This window comes from Rhinolophus sinicus, chromosome 3 (assembly GCF_057876585.1).
Source record: "Rhinolophus sinicus isolate RSI-liver-muscle chromosome 3, RSI-T2T, whole genome shotgun sequence".
NCBI classification, from domain to species: Eukaryota; Metazoa; Chordata; class Mammalia; order Chiroptera; family Rhinolophidae; genus Rhinolophus; species Rhinolophus sinicus.
In genome coordinates this window covers 144,184,420-144,197,282 of record NC_142503.1, presented here as the reverse complement: position 1 = coordinate 144,197,282, position 12,863 = coordinate 144,184,420, and the positions used below count along the sequence as shown (strand labels likewise).

Here is a 12,863-nt window from a genome sequence, read left to right as displayed (position 1 = left end):
GATTGCATCAAACACTAGTATATTTTTCCATTGTCCAGTAAATGAAGGCCCAGACATCCCAATCAATCAAGACACACCAAGTCTTCTGAATGTGCTTAATCTTTTCCTTCTTTTTATGGTGTGTTTGTGCCACCCTCTTGCTTGCAGATACCCTACTCCATCCCTGGCTGTGCAAGAGCGGAGGCCCAGCAGTGGTATCTTACCCAGACTGGTTCTGCCATCTCTGAATCTCTCTCAAGGTCAGCCCAGATGCCACCTCTCCCATGAAGGCCTCTGAGAACATTCCAGTTGGTATTAGGTTGGTGCAAGAGTAATTGCAGTTTTTGCAATTATTTTTAACCTCTTAAACCGCAATTACTTTTGCACCCACCTAATACTATGTGTTCCCTCCTAATTATAGTTACCACACACTGCTTTAGGAGGGCAAACACTGTGCCATCTTCATCTTCATAGCCCCCCGAGGCCCTAACAGAGTGTCCTGAGTATAGCAGGTTCTCAGTAAATGTCACCTTCGCATACCCATCCCATCAGCAAAGGAAGAATCTGAAGCTGTCTCCTAGACGAGCCACGATTTTTATGTTTCCCTCTTTCTCGAGGAAACTACTTTCCCACCAACTTCCCAGGACTTCCCCCAAACTTTGTTCTTAGAAAAAGCAAAAGGAACAAACCATGGTGACACCAGCCTGAGCTGGCCTGGCCTGGAATTTTAACATAAAAGGGAATGAATGAGTTCTGGCTTGGCTCTCTCCTATTCGTTCAATTATAGGAGGATGGAGGTGGGGAATGTAAGGAACCAAGAAAGACAAAGGAGAGGCAAAAACACCCTCAACGCTTATCTGAGAAATACGTAGTATATTTCTATCAGAACATATTAGTAATTATTTTATGGTAGTGTTCCACAACATGACAAATAAATGCAGGCAAGGATTCTGTGGGCCTTACTGATCGCTAATGCCGTCTTTAGCACAGTGTTTGAACTGGTGCCCTCAATCGAGTGTTTATTGAACAAAAGAATAAAAATTTACTTTTATTTACTTATATTCCTCATTTATTCATTAAGATGATCACAAAGTAATAGTTTACCAAATTACAATAGTTTAAGCAAGTGAGACGCTATGGCATCTGCATGCAAAAAGACCCAACTAGATTACACAGGCTGTTGCCAAGAGTTAGCTTTTGAAAGGTAAGCACTGGAGCAGACCAAGAACGTGACCTGGGCACTGAACAAAGGGAGACGGGAGTGAAAGCGCTCTGACTCATGTGCTAAACATGAACCTCCTCTTAATTTCCTCACGGCAAGTATTGAAGACAATACACCTACACTACACCTGGACTTCCCAAAATGTGGTGTAGTATTAGTGAAGATAAAAACCTTTCATTTTCCTAAACATCCAATGAGATACCCCTAATCTCAACATGCTTACAATAGAACTGGTGATGTCCTGAAAAGATAAATGAGGGTACTGCTAATTCACAGAAGCCCATGATTACAAATGTGGTTATGCAGCTCTCCAGGGACCAGGGGTGTAGAAGTAAATGCACACAGATGTGAGTTTGTTCATGGTTTCTCTGTGTTTGTGTGTACACACAAGGAGTGTGTACACATCAAACTCTCCCCCTTTACCAGATTCGTTTTCTCTTTCTCTTTGCCCATATGACTCTTTACGTTTTGATTTTCATCTCTCTGTCCCCTTTTCCCTATAAGATTAAATAGAGAAATGAAGCATATATGTTGCTATTTCTTGTTTTAACCAAACAGAGTTTTATATTCCTTGTTCTTGGAACATTTTATAGTTTCCCATTAAAAGACTAAATTATATTGCTTTCCTTTGTCGGTGGTCTCTGATCTTTTTTGCTGTTGCATCAGTGGCCCTTGACAGAAAAAAGGCTGCCCAACATTAGAAATCCTAATGGACTGAGGGTGTTCATTCTTGTGGTCTCTCCCAACCCCATTCTCTTCTAAAGACAATATGAGGAATCATCTTCCTCAAACTTTTTTAAAAAAACTATGCAGTATCTTTGCCCTGAATGTAGAACGGTGCCCTCTGTCATGTTTTCATCTGAAAACCTACAGCATGAGTGACAATCAGTTGAGGTCTCATGTGGTTAAAACTGTGAATACCTATACAGATACACAGGATCCCAATTTTTGTTGTAGTTAGTAATGATGTTTGGCAATAACCTGCTAAAAGTCACTAGATCCAGGGATAGTTACTCACAACTGCTGACTCATGTGGAAACAAATTGGAAACAAACTCATATTGGTAGTAACAGGTAAACAGTTTCTAATTTAGAAGTTCTTACTAGGAAACTTCGTTCTACCTGAAGCTAAGTATTTTGAAAAAGAACAAAGGCATTGGACATAAATGATTAGTATCACACTGAAGGAGATGTTTTCCTGGACCATGCCCTATAATTCTAGAATGATAGTCTTCTGAAGAGAGACTGTGTGGACTCCACAAGCCAGGGAAGAAAATGACAAGCCACCAGAACTAAGAAGGTTTTCACCGAAGTGCAGGTAAAATGCCAGTATGAGAAAAATGTGCAATATTTAAGTGACAATGACTTGGTATTTGGTCAAGAACAATATTCACTGTCCCAGATGTCTGGAAAGAAATGGCAGCTTCATATTTTTGCATATGAAAGTAAATTGGCTCTCACTAGTATCACCAAGATTTCATGGGATGAGACTCATAGGCACAAAGCACAGGGAAATGTGGCTGTCATCAGGGTTATTTTCAAATGTCCCGGTTCTCCTTTCACATGTTAAGAACAAATGCTCTTCCCCACCACTTTGAAGTTCATCACATCCACATGACTTGCTTGAGCCAATGAAAGGAGACTAGGAATGATGGTGTCACTCGGGCAGATATAAGAGCCAGTGAGCAATTAGCAACATTCCCTTCCTCCAGCCACAGTGATTACAGACAAATGACGGATCCCCCAGAGCCTCGGTCCCTGAGTGTCTCAGATGGACAGACCCATTTGCTGACTTGTGGATATGCACAGTGGGCGCGAAATAAACTTTTGCTGGGTCAAGGCACTGAGACTTTGGAATTGTTTGTTACGAAGCACAATCAACTTGAACACACTAATCTAGGAGATAATCACTTTGACCAAAATAAACAGATTTAACTATAAGAAAAGCAGCTTTTGTACACAAAGATATTTACTTATATATAAACCTAAAAATGTGAAAACAAAAGCCAAAATAGCACCAAATAAAAAGGAGGAGGAGGAGGAAAGGAAGAAGGAGAAGGAGAAGGAAGAGAAGAAGATGACGACAACGACGACGACGACGACAACGACAGGAATGGCCAGATTGTGGTCTCTTAGGTAGATGAAGATTATGGAAGGTGTTTCCTAATCCACACCAGCAGCGGGGCAACAGGGTACACACAACGAGACATCAACTGTCCTCCTATCTGCAGAAGCTTCATTTTACTCAAAGCAGAGTGTCTAAGTTCATGGCTGACCCTTTGATAATTTCACATCTCAGAAGGTAGAGATCCATCCATGATAAATTCAAGCAAAGGGAATACTACCGTGTTTCCCCGAAAATAAGACCTACCCGGATAGTAAATCCTAGCATGATTTTTCAGGATGACATCCCCTGAACATAAGCCCTAATGCGTCTTTTGGAGCAAAAATTAATATAAGACCTGGTCTTCTTTTCGGGGAAACATGGTAAGTAATGTCAAGTCATGTATCTTAGATGTAAGAAAAATATGAAAGTTTAGAAACTGTTCTTTTCCCTCCCCTCCCCTCCCCTCCCCTCCCCTCCCCTCCCCTCCCCTCTCCTTCCTTCCCCTCCCCTCCCCTTCCCTTCCCTTGAGGCAGCCATGAATGGCAGAGCCAGCAAGGCCAGACTCAAAGAGGCAGTTGGGGCAGAGGAGGTGGCCAGTAACTACAGGGTCAGAGCCAAGGAGGCTAGCAAGGCTGAGACCAAGGCCGTGGTCAGGGCAGAGCAGCCCAAAGGGACCCCCAGGCCAAGGCCAAGGCCAAGGAGGCAGCTGGAGTGGAGAAGGTAGCTGGCAAGATCAAGAGACCAGGTACATATAGGGGAAATAAGCACATAAAAATACGTGTATTAGGAATGATGGGAGGCGTATATTTTTCATGCTTCCAAGCTCTATGCAGGGGCACCAGGTATCACTGCAGCTCATGTACACTGTCACTTATCTGCTGGCTCACTTTGCTGCATGGAGCAGCCGCTAGCTCCACAGCACCTCCAGGTTTCACTGTCCCTTCCTGCAGCTTCTCTTGGGCCAGATCCACGTTCAGCTTCTCCTGCAGATTACCAGTATTGTCAAAGCTGGAGGCCTGGATGGAGGTGATAAGAGTCTGACTCCGGTTCCAGTTCACCCTCGTGAGCTCCAGCCTGTGCTTGCTCCCCACACCCACACCCCCACCCTTACTGCATATGTGTCATCCCTTCCTGACTGTCTTTCCTGTTGACTTCAGGCTCCAGCACCACATGCAAAGATATGGGCTTGTGTGGACTGTCTAAACAGCTTACACAATTGCAGGGGTCAAATTTATATAGTAAATCCCTTTCTCTGACAAAACCCTGACTAATATAGCCCCTTATCACATAGTGGTTGAGACTGTGGAGGGAGGGCTCTGCCGTCAGACCGCATGGGTTTGAGTCACAAATCTGCTGCTTTTTGCTGTGTGACCTTGGGCAAGTTGCTTAATTGTTCTGAGTCTCAGTTTCCTCATCCGTAAAATAGCAAAATATTGGAACCTTCCTTAAGGGATGCTCCTGGCAGCAAAACCATCCAAAGTCAATCTTTATCCTTTATGTTCTGCTAAATTAAATTTATATAACCTGTGCTATATTTCACTTACATAGATTTGGAATATTTTAAGGAAAAGTCCATGTGCGATTTCAAAGACCACTGTCAAAAACTTTGAGATGCCAGGTACAATGTTCTGTTGGCGGGAAAACCTTGGTATCATTCTTTGTTTGCAGAATAAAAACAGAATACTTAGCATATTAATGAACAGTTATGTCAATAAACACAAACCTAATCAGTATTGTAATGGCCAAATGCATTTGCCTTTCTCTTTTAAACAGAATTTCAAACAAACATACAAAACAACACCTAACAAGAAAGTCTTCATTCCCTAGCAGCTGCCTAACTTTGGGAGTTTCACTGCTATATTTTAAAAGTGTGAATAAATTAGGAGGGTCTGGGAGGGTTGAGAGAGGGAGGGGTGAATGCATCAATATTTGAATGTCAGAATATATTTATGACACAATGTATAGCCTTGAAAAGGACTATTTCATGCAGGTACTCTCAACATGAGGACCATATCAATAAACAAGTATGGCAAATGTTTTAAAAAGTTCTTAGAGCAGAGCTTAAAACACACTTAGAACAGTGGTTGGCACCTAATGATCCATGTTACTTGTTGGTGTCATTATTAGTGGTAATGCACATGAACAAATTTTTTAAAAAGCTTTTTAAAAGGTATAACTACTCCTTAGCTAGTCTTCGAGTGCTTTGAATTCTTGAATTGGCCTCCTACCCATTACTTTTCGATAAGAATAGAAGAACATTAATTTAACTCATTTCTTCATTTAGCAAACATTTGCTAGGTGCTACAGAAATATTGAGATGCACAAAACAAGGATCCTTTTTCAAGGATACAAATGCTGTGGGAAGACAGTGCCTCATTGTTCACATTTAGCTGCTGCGACTTTCTGGATTACTTTCTGGGAAATGCCATAGTAACTACTGTAAGTGAGTTTCACATGAGGCTGGATAAGTTATGTCCAGCTTGTTTTCATGGCTGTAGGTCATTGGAGACTACGAGGCTGCTGTTGTCAGGAAGATAGATGTCCCCTGCCCTTCCCCTGCGGTAGGTCCGGTCTCCCTGAAGCTGAGAGTTCAGTACACAAGGATGACCTTCCTAGAAAGAGGAAAACTCTCTTCTTTGAGAAAGAGGACCAGAGTGTCTGACAGAGATAAACGTTGGGTCTCACTGGTCTGACTCTCGACCACATCCTCTACTGCCTGCTATCCCTTCCCAAATCATATTAATTCGACAAACTTGGGGAATTCAGAGCTGGAAAATACTGAATGTGAAGAGATGGTCAAGCTCATAGGTTCGTTCTGGGCCTGGCTCAGTCCAAGATGGCCAAGTGTATTTAAGACTACTCCTCAAAATGTACCTTCAGAATTTGTTTCATTTTAGCTCTTTTAAAACTCTCACACAAATGAATGGAAATTCCAGAATTCTAATGCTTTTGTGGCTCCAGAATGGCCTCAGGAGCCGGAAACCATTATTAGCCTTGCGGGATAACAGAGAGATTCAGAGCTCCAACCTACCTATTAGTGGCTTAGGCACCAACCAGAACACAGCACACATCACTGGTATGATTCAAACATGCTGGTACTGGGTTGTCCCTACAGAATTTGAGAGTTTCAAGATGGCATGTCTTCAAAATCATAGTTAATAAGGTATGCTCACATTCTTTTTTAGTTCTTTAAACATTTGAAGAAGGAAGGTGAACCAATGAATAGGGGTATATAACGCACATATCTGAAAAGAGGAAAAGGAAAACCCAGGAAGGAAGCATCATCCCTAAGTGACCTGGAATAACAGTTCAGCCTTTTTTTTTTTTCCTAGAAAATAAAGAACCTTTACTCCTGGCATGATTCTTCCCTCTGCGGCCAGATAGTCAACAGGAACTGAGGAGCAAAAAGGGGAGACCAGGCAGAGAAGGAAAGGAAAAATAACTAAGTGAAAGCAAATTTCCCCCACACTTGACTTCCAAAACAACTTAAAGCATTTATTTTGTATATAACAAAAAATAGTTATTTGATTTATTCTTTCATACTTTGTTTCATAAAAATCTACTATCTTATAAAAATGAAAACAACAGACAAAACTCATTTTTATTTGGCCTTATTAGAAGGACACCACACAGATTTTAAGGATTTCTGCTAAACCAATATTTATAAACTCTAGAAAGGTTGATAATTTCCTTTTGAGTTTCTTCTAGGCTCTTCTTGAAAAACTTTTCTTTCAAAATTCTTATACAAACAACAATTGATTGTGTTGAGATCATAGAATTTAGTGTCTTATAGCTCACAAGCTATTTTTAAATCAACTTCCTTATTATCTGAGAACACTTAACTGGAAATTGACATTACTGACCAAATGACTCCTTCCATATCAGAAAGTGCCGTTATTCTTTCCCATTAGATAAAAAACAAACTACTCTTCTTAAACTTTACTGAGATAACCTATGAGGACCACACTTTTATCAAACGAGAAAATTCCATAGCACTTCTCACGGTTCTCCTGTAACACAACAGCTCATGCACATTCTAGCCAGGTTGCTCCTTAAATTAAACAAGCTCCTGGATGCCCCACAGTTTTCCATCTTCTAAGGCCAAAGGACCAGACAGGAAAGAGCCAAAAGGAAACTCTTTAACCACAAAGTAACCTATCTTCATCACTTTTCTTTAATTTTAAGAAAAAAACCAGAGCCAAGTGAAGTCAAAATTCCCTTTCTTGGTACAGGATTGCTAAGGTCAGCTTATTAACACACTGAGATAAAAAGTAATGGCAGAAAGAGTACTAGATTAAATCAGAAGACTAGGATTTGGAATCTGCTTGTAGCACTTACTACCTCTTATAATATCACGTAACTCTCTGACCTCAGTTCTCTCATCTGTGAAATGAGGATAACCACGTGCCCCAGACTTGTAGTGAGAATAAAATCAGGTGAAAATGGGTAAAGAGTAATGTGTAAACCGTAAAGTAAATCACAAGTTGGGGGGGGGGGTCTTACTCTGGTGTTAGGAGGATAAGATGCCCTCCGTAAGAGCAGTCTATCAGTGCCCTGTGCTTGCTCAAAAGCCATGATTATCACTCGTGACTTTGGAGATCCCAGGATCCAAACAAATTAGTCAGCAACTGGCCAGCACTTTGTCAGCATATGGTCACAGGCAAAGTTAGAAATCCAAGCAATGAGATTCGTGTCCAGCTCAGTACAGTACATCTAATCAGCAGGGCCACCCCATGTGGAGCACAGCTGGGCACTCCCAAAAGGAATGCTCCCAACAAATTCCCCCTTTCTTAAATGAGCGACCAAACCACCTGACCCATTCTCTACCTCACTTTCCATTTAGTTCTTCAGGGGCTCCTCTGTTTATCTTCCAGCGTGTGTTCTTGACTTATGTCCTATGCTACATACATGTGCCCATCTCTCCAGGCTCTTAACCACAGCTTCATCTTTTTCTCTCGGCTCACACCTCAGTAAACACCCCTCCCAACTCAGCCTGGCAATCACTGCCTGTGGGCAGGGCCTGACACATAACCCTCAAATTATTCTAAATAATGTCTAAAGGATTTGAGGATTTTACCTTGTGTGTGTATGCGTGTTTAACTTTAATGGCCTCTGAGCATTTCTAAATCTAATTTTTAGAAATTTGGAAAGAGAAAATAATTGTACATGGGACTTTGAAAGCCTGACTGGTTTGGCAGAGGTTGCAAGTTTGATTATAAATGTTTCTCCCTAAACTGTTACCTCAAAGTCAATGTCTCCCAACTCACGCTCATACTCAGGTAGAGAAAGAAAGCAATTTTAGCACTAAGAGAACATCGAATTCCCCGTCTCTTTGAGAAAGGCACGGATTTCCATGCTGGGAACATTATTAGTTCAAGTCAAAACCAAGTATGTTGAAGTGTACACACCTGGAATAAACGGGTGGTGGCACCCTCCACAGTCCTCTGCTGGGCATCTGTCATCTTTGCCTCCATTCACAGAATCTAAGTACAGTGCCACATTCAGTAAGAACAACATCTTCTAAAGGGCTGAGAAACATTCGCTTAAGGTCTTAGACCAACCAAAGCACAAACTCAAAAGGAGCAAGGCAAAGATATAAAAGGATTTTGATCCCTAAAGTTAAAGCTGAGTGCCAAGAGAATTCAGCTAGAAAAGTTGTTGAGGTTAGAGGGCTGGATCCACAGAGTAAATCAAGTGACATTAATCTAGGAGACTCTGGAATCCTACGGACTAATTTATGTTCATAGTTTTTTGTTTTTGTTTTAATTTATTTATTCCAAAAGCAAATGGGGGAACCCTTTGAGGCTGACAAAAATACAAAATGCATTCATTCATTCGACATAGATTTATTGAGTACAAACAAACATAAATAAATTATGGGACAGTAGGGAAGTTATTCTAGATAAAGAGGTAAGATTAAGCATATATTATTTTTGGGCCGGCCCGGTGGCTCAGGCGGTTGGAGCTCTGTGCTCCTAACTCCAAAGGCTGCCGGTTCGATTCCCATAAGGGCCAGTGGGCTCTCAACCACAATGTTGCTGGTTCAACTCCTCGAGATTATGGACAGCACCCCTGCAACTAAGATTGAACACGGCACCTTGAGCTGAGCTGCCTCCCAAATGGCTCAGTTGGCTGGAGCGCATCCTCTCAACCACAAGGTTGCCAGTTAGACTCCTGCAAGGGATGGTGGGCTGTGCCCCCTGCAACTAGCAACGGCAACGGCAACTGGACCTGGAGCTGAGCTGCGCCCTCCACAACTAAGATTGAAAGGACAACAACTTGACTTGGAAAAAAGTCCTGGAAGTACACACTGTTCCCCAATAAAGTCCTGTTCCCCTTCCCCAACAAAATCTTAAAAAAAAAAAAAAAAAAAAAAAAAAAAATATATATATATATATATATATATATATATATACACCTCAAAACCATTATTAAAAAAAAGCATATATCATTTTTACAAAAACCATGTAATCATTCTTTACGGGAAAAATACACATAAAGAGGAACGCATGTACTATGATTAACAAGTTATCCTTTGTGTTTTCCAAGATTTTTCTGAAAAATTAACTTATTCAAAAACATGCTTTAAAAAAAGAGGGGGAGGAAAGATAGGCAGATACAGAGAAAAAGGAACGTGGATAGAGAGAAAGAGAAGAGGTTATGGATTGAGAAGGATAAGGAAAAGATAAAAAATTATATTGAGCCTTTAAGATAGGTAGCAACTGCACTTCAGTTGGAAAAGAGGAAAAGTGCCAGTTAGAAGAGGGCAATGATATTTAGGATTCAAGGCTCAGAGGCAAGACCAAGAAGCAGTTAGTAGGGGGAGTGGTTCAGCCAAGACAACGCTGTCCACGTGGGCATGTAGAGGCCCAAAAGGGAGTCAGGACAGAACAGACGTAAGGCCCAATGAGAAAAAACTTAATATCCAGGTTACGGAGCTTAGGCAATAAGGTAACGGTGAGGATCTAAAGGTTTTTGAACTAAGAAGCGACACAATGAAAAGACTGCTTTAAGACGATCATTTGACACTGAATAGTCTCAATGTCTTTTAAGGCTTCTTTGCCTTTGCTTCTTTACCAAAAACTCCCAAATCTAATTAATATAGTTTGGATCTTCACATGTTCTACATAAATTCATCATCTTGCTCCCAAAATCATTTCCCATACTATAATTCCCCAACTTTCTCAACATCCACACTTCTGTTTCTTTTCTTTTTTCCTTTCTTTCTTCCTTCCCTCCCTTCCTAGACATGGGCAATCTTTAATTCCAACAGAACTCTCCTTACAGTCTTGAGAAAGTATCCATTGTAAAATTCCCCATTTTAGGCTCTTATGCGATGGAGATAGAACAATAGTCCCTAACTGGCATCCCTTTCGTCAGTATCTTTGGCGTCCAACTCATACTGTGCACAATACCTCTGGACACACGTTTTCAAATTCTCCACTCCTTGTGTATCTATGTCTAAAATCAGGCTCTATTCTCTGCCTGGAAAGGCCTCTCACCCCTTTCAGCCTGGGAAGTCCGTAATTGTCTTTTAATAGTCAGCTCAAATTCAAGCCACATTCTTCTGGCATTTAGTCACTCTCTTCTCCATATGCTCAAGACAGTCAATAAATACCTTTATTCCAGCAGGTATTGTTCTCTGTGACTGTGCTTTGGCTCTCTCCTTCATTAGACACGAGGTCACTACGAGGTAGAGATCAAGTCCTGCTTACCTTTGTATCCCAGCATCCAGCATAATACCCAGCCCAACAAAGTCAGTACATACATTTGCTGAATTAAAGAAACTGGACAATGTCTTAAATCAAAGCATAAAGGCTATTCCCTGGAAGCTCTCACTATCCAATGCTCTATCCAACTTCTTCATTCAATAAATATTTCATTAACTATGTAATACACACAGAGTATTTAACAAGGCCATTGGTGATCTGGACTTAGCTACAAACTCAGCCTGATATATCATTCAGCACCACATATGTTATTTTCAAGAAACACTCAACTATCTGTAGTTCTCTGGACATGTAATCATCTTTCACTCCTCCCTGCCCCTGTACCTGCTGTTTTGTCTGCCTTGAAGTCTTGCTGACTGCTTCTCTACCAAAGAAATTCCTATTTATTCTCTACCTTTTGTCTGGTTGCTATCTCCTTAGTAAAACCAGCTCTGACTTCTGTCTTTTCTGGTCGCTCTGGGCCCAAGTACACGTCCGTGACCCACAATCATTACTCTATGCTGGATCAGCTTTTTCTTTACCTGTTTCTACCACTACTTTGTAAACTCCTTGAGGATGGAACGCTGTTATGTTTATTGCTATGTTCCCAATGCTCAGTCTCAGGGCCTAGAGGAGGTAGACGAGAAGAGAGAAGGAGAAATACCAAAAGCAGCTGACATTTATGAGCAGAAAGGAGAAATAACAAAAGCAGCTGACATTTATGAGCAGCTCTATTACTAAGCATTGTTCTTAGCACATTACACAGATTACTCCTTTAAGGGCGGTATTCCTAGTCTGCCTATTTCACAGTAAAACTAAGACAACAGTCACAAAGAGAGTAAGGGAAGAAGCCCCAGATCCTTATCCAGGCAGTCTGGCTACCCTTGGGTCTCCTGCCTTTTGGGTGTGGAGGTCGGCAAACTTTTTCTGCAAAGGGTGGGACAGTAAATATTTCCGGTTTTGTGGGCTATTCAGTCTCTGTCACAACTACTCAACTGTGCTATTACAGTGCAGAAGCAATCCATAGCCAATTATGGCTATGTTCCAGCAAAAGTTTATTTTACAAAAACAGGCGGCAAGTCTGATTAGGCCTGTAGGCCAGTTTGCTCATCCCAGTTCTAGAGACTCAATAAACATTCATCAAATTAAATTGAATCTAACAGTGTTGGAAACCAAAACTTTCTCCCTGCCCTCAAATGATTCCCTTATCTTATCCTAAAGTTGTGAGTAGCTGTATCCTTTAAGGCATTACTTGGCAGGCAAATCCACTGTAAGCACTCAATAACCAACTTTAGAGCTGAATGGGATAGAAATGGGTCCCTGAGGCTGACCTCTGTGCCATGCTCCTACCCTCTTGACTCTACCTCAAGAGTCGATTGCATCTTAGCTAGATGTCCCAGGCCCCAGCATTGACTTCCCACAAATAGATAACCTTTACTTTTAAGAAGAAAAGCCACTCCAAGGCTCCATCCTGTACCTCGACCTTTACCTGGCCTTTATCTCAGGTATCTAATGTTACCAGTATAAAAACAAAATGACTTGAAAGCAGCAGGCAAACAGAAAAACCTTCCACACGAAAGTGGGCCACAAGTTTCAACTGAAACAGTGAAGACTTCCTGGTTTCCAGAATGCTGTTCCACAATAGTTACGAGCACTGCTTGAATCTCGACCTTTTCATATAAGTATTATAATAATCGGAAAAATGGGTAGGAACAAAACAGATGAAAAAAGAGCAGCTTATTCAATCATGAACATCTTGAGGGCAGGAACCATGTATCATTCACCTTTTCCTAGCCAGAATACCTGCTGTGTGGCAGACCAGGCAATGTTTGTTGAGAATGAATAAA

The 12,863-nt window shown here is 41.3% G+C and overlaps 1 protein-coding gene across 5 annotated transcripts in view; it reads right to left on the bottom strand.

Annotated features, from left to right (window-relative positions):
* The window catches only part of GALK2 (galactokinase 2), a 125,908-nt gene that overhangs the window by 29,222 nt on the left and 83,823 nt on the right, over positions 1-12,863 (bottom strand). The gene's annotated exons all lie outside the window — the stretch shown is intronic.